A 5,662-nucleotide genomic window follows, 5' to 3' on the forward strand; every position below is an offset into this window, starting at 1 on the left:
TCCCTGGAAGACCAGTAGCAGTTTCCGATGCACATCTGGAGGCATTCTGTAATCTGTGGACTATCAGGGTGTTGATAAAACACAGAAATTGCATCGGGATTGAATACAACAGTCACCATGCGCACTTTCCTCCATGGGAGTAATGTCTCTAACAGTCTACGCTTTGATCGTTACCTGCAAGACCAACAGTAGTTTCCGATGCATATCTGGAGATATTCTGTAATCTGTGGACTATCATGCTGTTGATGAAACACAGAAATTGCATCGGGATGAATACAACAGTCACCATGCGCACTTTCCTGCATTGGGAGTAATGTCTCAAACAGTCTACGCTTTGATCGAGCCCTGGAAGACCAGTAGTAGTTTCCGAAGCAGATCTGAAGGCATTCTGTAATCCGTTGCCATTCAGAGTGATGATGAAACACAGAGATTGCATCGGGATTGAATACAACAGGCACCATGGGGTCTTTTCTCCATGGGAGTAATGTCTCAAACTGTCTACGCTTTGATCGTTCCCTGGAAGACCAGTTGTAGTTTCCGAAGCAGACCTCGAGGCATTCTGTTATCTGTGGACTATCAGAGTGTTGCTGAAACACAGAAATTGCATCGGGATTGAATACAACAGTCACCATGCGCACTTTCCTCCATGAGAGTAATGTCTCACAGAGTTTACGCTTTGATCGTTCCCTGTAATAACAGTAGTAGTTTCTGATGCACATCTGGTGGCATTCTGTAATGTGTGGACTATCAGAGTGTTGATGAAACACAGAAATTGCATCAGTATTGAATATAACAGTCACCATGCGCACTTTCCTCCATGGGGGTAATGTCTGAAACAGTCTACGCCTTGATCGTTCCTGGAAGAGCAGTAGTAGTTTGCGATGCACATCTGGAGGCATTCTGAAATCTGTGGACTAACTGAGTGTTGATGAAACACAGAAATTGCATCGGGATTGAATACAACAGTCACCATGCGCACTTTCCTCCATGGGAGTAATGCCTCAAACAGTCTACGCTTTGATCGTTCCCTGGAAGACCAGTAGTGGTTTCCGATGCCCATCTGGAGATATTATGTAATCTGTGGACTATCAACTGTTGATGAAACGCAGAAATTGCATCGGGATTGAATACAACAGTCACCATGCGCACTTTCCTCCACAGGAGTAGTGTGTCAAACATTCTACCCTTTGATAGTTCCCTGGAAGACCAGATGTAGTTTCCGATGCACATCTGGAGGCATTCTGAAACCTGTGGACTAACTGAGTCTTGATGAAACTCAGAAATTGCATCGGGATTGAATTCAACAGTCACCATGCGCACTTTCCTCCATGGGAGTAATTCTCAAACAGTCTACGCTTTGATCATTCCCTGGAAGACCAGTAGCAGTTTCCGATGCACATCTGGAGGCATTCTGTAATCTGTGGACTATCAGGGTGTTGATAAAACACAGAAATTGCATCGGGATTCAATACAACAGTCACCATGCGCACTTTCCTCCACGGGAGTAATGTCTCAAACAGTCTACGCTTTGATCGTTCCCTGGAAGACCAGTAGTAGTTTCCGATGGACGTCTGGTGGCATTCTGTAATCTGTGGACTATCAGAGTGTTGATGAAACATAGAAATTGCATCGGGATTGAATACAACAGTCACCATGCGCACTTTCCTCCATGGGAGTAATCTCAAACAGTTTACACTTTGATCGTTCCCTGGAAAATCAGTAATAGTTTCCGATGCACATCTGGAGATATTCTGTAATCTGTGGGCTATCAGACTTTTAATGAAACACAGAAATTGCATCGGGATTGAACACAACAGTCACCAAACGCACTTTCCTGCATGTGAGTAATTCTCAAACAGGCTACGCTTTGATCGTGCCCTGGAAGAACAGTAGTAGTTTCCGATGAACATCTGGAGGCATTCAGTAATCTGTGGACTATCAGAGTATTGATGAAACACAGAAATTGCATCTGGATTGAATACAACAGTTACCATGCGTACTTTCCTCCATGGGAGTAATTGTCAAACAGTCTACGCTTTGATCATTCCCTGGAAGACCAGTAATTGTTTCCGATGCACATCTGGAGGCATTCTGTAATCTGTGGACTATCCGAGTGTTGATGAAGCACAGAAGTTGCATCGGGATTGAATACAACAGTCACAATGCGCACTTTCCTTCACAGGAGTAATGTCTCAAACAGTCTGCGCTTTGATCGTTCCCTGGCAGACCAGTAGTAGTTTCCGATGGACATCTGGTGGCATTCTGTAATCTGTGGACTATCAGAGTGTTGATGAAACACAGAACTTGAATCGGGATTGAATACAACAGTCACCATGTGCACTTTCCTCCATGGGAGTAATGTCTCTAACAGTCTACGCTTTGATCGTTACCTGCAAGACCAATAGTAGTTTCCGATGCATATCTGGAGATATTCTGTAATCTGTGGACTATCATGCTGTTGATGAAACACAGAAATTGCATCGGGATTGAATACAACAGTCACCATGCGCACTTTCCTGCATTGGGGGTAATGTCCCAAACAGTCTACGCTTTGATCGAGCCCTGGCAGACCAGTAGTAGTATCCGAAGCACATCTGAAGGAATTCTGTAATCCGTTGCCATTCAGAGTGATGATGAAACACAGAGATTGCATCGGGATTGAATACAACAGTCACCATGGGGTCTTTTCTCCATGGGAGTAATGTCTCAAACAGTCTGCGCTTTGATCGTTCCCTGGAAGACCAGTAGTAGTTTCCGATGGACATCTGGTGGCATTCTGTTATCTGTGGACTATCAGAGTGTTGCTGAAACACAGAAATTGCATCGGGATTGAATACAACAGTCACCATGCGCACTTTCCTCCATGAGAGTAATGTCTCAAAGAGTTTACGCTTTGATCGTTCCCTGTAATACCAGTAGTAGTTTCTGGTGCACATCTGGTGGCATTCTGTAATGTGTGGACTATCAGAGTGTTGATGAAACACAGAAATTGCATCGGTATTGAATACAACAGTCACCATGCGCACTTTCCTCCATGGGGGTAATGTCTCAAACAGTCTACGCTTTGATCGTTCCTGGAAGAGCAGTAGTAGTTTGCGATGCACATCTGGAGGCATTCTGAAATCTGTGGACTAACTGAGTGTTGATGAAACACAGAAATTGCATCGGGATTGAATACAACAGTCACCATGCGCACTTTCCTCCATGGGAGTAATGCCTCAAACAGTCTACGCTTTGATCGTTCCCTGGAAGACCAGTAGTGGTTTCCGATGCCCATCTGGAGATATTATGTAATCTGTGGACTATCAACTGATGATGAAACGCAGAAATTGCATCGGGATTGAATACAACAGTCACCATGCGCACTTTCCTGCATTGGGGGTAATGTCTCAAACAGTCTACGCTTTGATCGTGCCCTGGAAGACCGGTAGTTGTTTCCGATGCACATCTGGATGCATTCTGTAATCTGTGGACTATCAGAGTGTTGATAAAACACAGAAATTGCATCGGGATTGAATACAACAGTCACCATGCGCACTGTCCTCCATGGGAGTAATGTCTCAAACAGTCTACGATTTGATCGTTCCTTGCAAGACCAGTAGTAGTTTGCAATGCACATCTGGAGGCTTTCTGTAATCTGTGGACTATCAGAGTGTTGATGAAACACAGAAATTGCATCGGGATTGAATACAACAGTCACCATGCGCACATTCCACCATGGGAGTAATGTCTCAAAGCGTTTACGCTTTGATCGTTCCCTGGAAGACCAGTAGTAATTTCCGATGCACATCTGGAGGCATTTTGTAAAGTGTGGACTATTAGAGTGTTGATGAAACACAGAAATTGCATCGGGATTGAATACAACAGTCACCATGCGCACTTTCCTCCACTGGAGTAGTGTGTCAAACATTCTACCCTTTGATAGTTCCCTGGAAGACCAGAAGTAGTTTCCGATGCACATCTGGAGGCATTCTGAAACCTGTGGACTAACTGAGTCTTGATGAAACTCAGAAATTGCATCGGGATTGATACAACAGGCACCAAGCGCACTTTCCTAAATTGGGAGTAATTCTCAAACAGTCTACGCTTTGATCATTCCCTGGAAGACCAGTAGCAGTTTCCGATGCACATCTGGAGGCATTCTGTAATCTGTGGACTATCAGGGTGTTGATAAAACACAGAAATTGCATCGGGATTCAATACAACAGTCACCATGCGCACTTTCCTCCACGGGAGTAATGTCTCAAACAGTCTACGCTTTGATCGTTCCCTGGAAGACCAGTAGTAGTTTCCGATGGACGTCTGGTGGCATTCTGTAATCTGTGGACTATCAGAGTGTTGATGAAACATAGAAATTGCATCGGGATTGAATACAACAGTCACCATGCGCACTTTCCTCCATGGGAGTAATGTCTCAAACAGTCTACACTTTGATCGTTCCCTGGAAAATCAGTAATAGTTTCCGATGCACATCTGGAGATATTATGTAATCTGTGGGCTATCAGACTTTTAATGAAACACAGAAATTGCATCGGGATTGAATACAACAGTCACCAAACGCACTTTCCTGCATGTGAGTAATTCTCAAACAGGCTACGTTTTTGATCGTGCCCTGGAAGACCAGTAGTAGTTTCCGATGAACATCTGGAGGCATTCAGTAATCTGTGGACTATCAGAGTGTTGATGAAACACAGAAATTGCATCTGGATTGAATACAACAGTTACCATGCGTACTTTCCTCCATGGGAGTAATTATCAAACAGTCAACGCTTTGATAATTCCCTGGAAGACCAGTAATAGTTTCCGATGCACATCTGGAGGCATTCTGTAATCTGTGGACTATCCGAGTGTTGATGAAGCACAGAATTTGCATCGGGATTGAATACAACAGTCACAATGCGCACTTTCCTTCACAGGAGTAATGTCTCAAACAGTCTGCGCTTTGATCGTTCCCTGGAAGACCAGTAGTAGTTTCCGATGGACATCTGGTTGCATTCTGTAATCTGTGGACTATCAGAGTGTTGATGAAACACAGAACTTGCATCGGGATTGAATACAACAGTCACCATGTGCACTTTCCTCCATGGGAGTAATGTCTCTAACAGTCTACGCTTTGATCGTTACCTGCAAGACCAATAGTAGTTTCCGATGCAAATCTGGAGATATTCTGTAATCTGGGGACTATCATGCTGTTGATGAAACACAGAAATTGCATCGGGATTGAATACAACAGTCACCATGCGCACTTTCCTGCATTGGGAGTAATGTCCCAAACAGTCTACGCTTTGATCGAGCCCTGGAAGACCAGTAGTAGTTTCCGAAGCACATCTGAAGGAATTCTGTAATCCGTTGCCATTCAGAGTGATGATGAAACACAGAGATTGCATCGGGATTGAATACAACAGGCACCATGGGGTCTTTTCTCCATGGGAGTAATGTCTCAAACTGTCTACGCTTTGATCGTTCCCTGGAAGACCAGTTGTAGTTTCCGAAGCAGACCTCGAGGCATTCTGTTATCTGTGGACTATCAGAGTGTTGCTGAAACACAGAAATTGCATCGGGATTGAATACAACAGTCACAATGCGCACTTTCCTTCACAGGAGTAATGTCTCAAACAGTCTGCGCTTTGATCGTTCCCTGGAAGACCAGTAGTAGTTTCCC

This window comes from Schistocerca gregaria, chromosome 7, assembly GCF_023897955.1.
Source record: "Schistocerca gregaria isolate iqSchGreg1 chromosome 7, iqSchGreg1.2, whole genome shotgun sequence".
NCBI classification, from domain to species: domain Eukaryota; kingdom Metazoa; phylum Arthropoda; class Insecta; order Orthoptera; family Acrididae; genus Schistocerca; species Schistocerca gregaria.